Source organism: Ailuropoda melanoleuca, unplaced genomic scaffold, assembly GCF_002007445.2.
Source record: "Ailuropoda melanoleuca isolate Jingjing unplaced genomic scaffold, ASM200744v2 unplaced-scaffold34500, whole genome shotgun sequence".
NCBI lineage: Eukaryota > Metazoa > Chordata > Mammalia > Carnivora > Ursidae > Ailuropoda > Ailuropoda melanoleuca.
In genome coordinates, this window is record NW_023205505.1 from 1 (window position 1) to 514 (window position 514).

General features: G+C 37.5%; 1 pseudogene; it reads right to left on the bottom strand.

Moving 5' to 3' along the window:
• Positions 1-456: 456 nt before the first annotated feature.
• On the bottom strand, positions 457-514 carry LOC117798782 (annotated as a pseudogene; the record flags this gene model as incomplete).

The window sequence follows — 514 nt, forward strand, 5'->3', positions numbered from 1 at the left end:
ACAGGAGACAACTAAAATTCCTTTCTGCAATACTTTCATATATTAATAATAAACAAACTTGTCTCAAAAAGGAAAAAAAAAAAGCCTTCATTAATCCCACAAACATAAAATAACACAGATCACCTACGACACAACCAACATTTATTTATCAAAAGGACTTTTTACAAAACTTGTGGAAGAATCGCCTAAATCAGTGGGTTAATGTCTGCCTTCTTTCTAGTCAGGGTCTGATTTCAGAGTCTTTATCCAAGCCGCACTGATCGCTCTGCTCAGCAAAGACACTGCTCTCCCTCTAGGGTACGCACTCCTCAAAAAGTAAAAAACCACACAACTCAACATACACAGTCCTTATACGCCAAAAACTATCCTATAAAGGTACAACTGTACAGATACACCATTCCAATGAAATAAACAACATTAAACACTTAAGCTCTCATTCACAGTGCATAGAGAAAAACCACTCAGACTGCGTTCTCTCCCTCTCACTTCTCCAAAGGAGAAGAAGAACGATCAT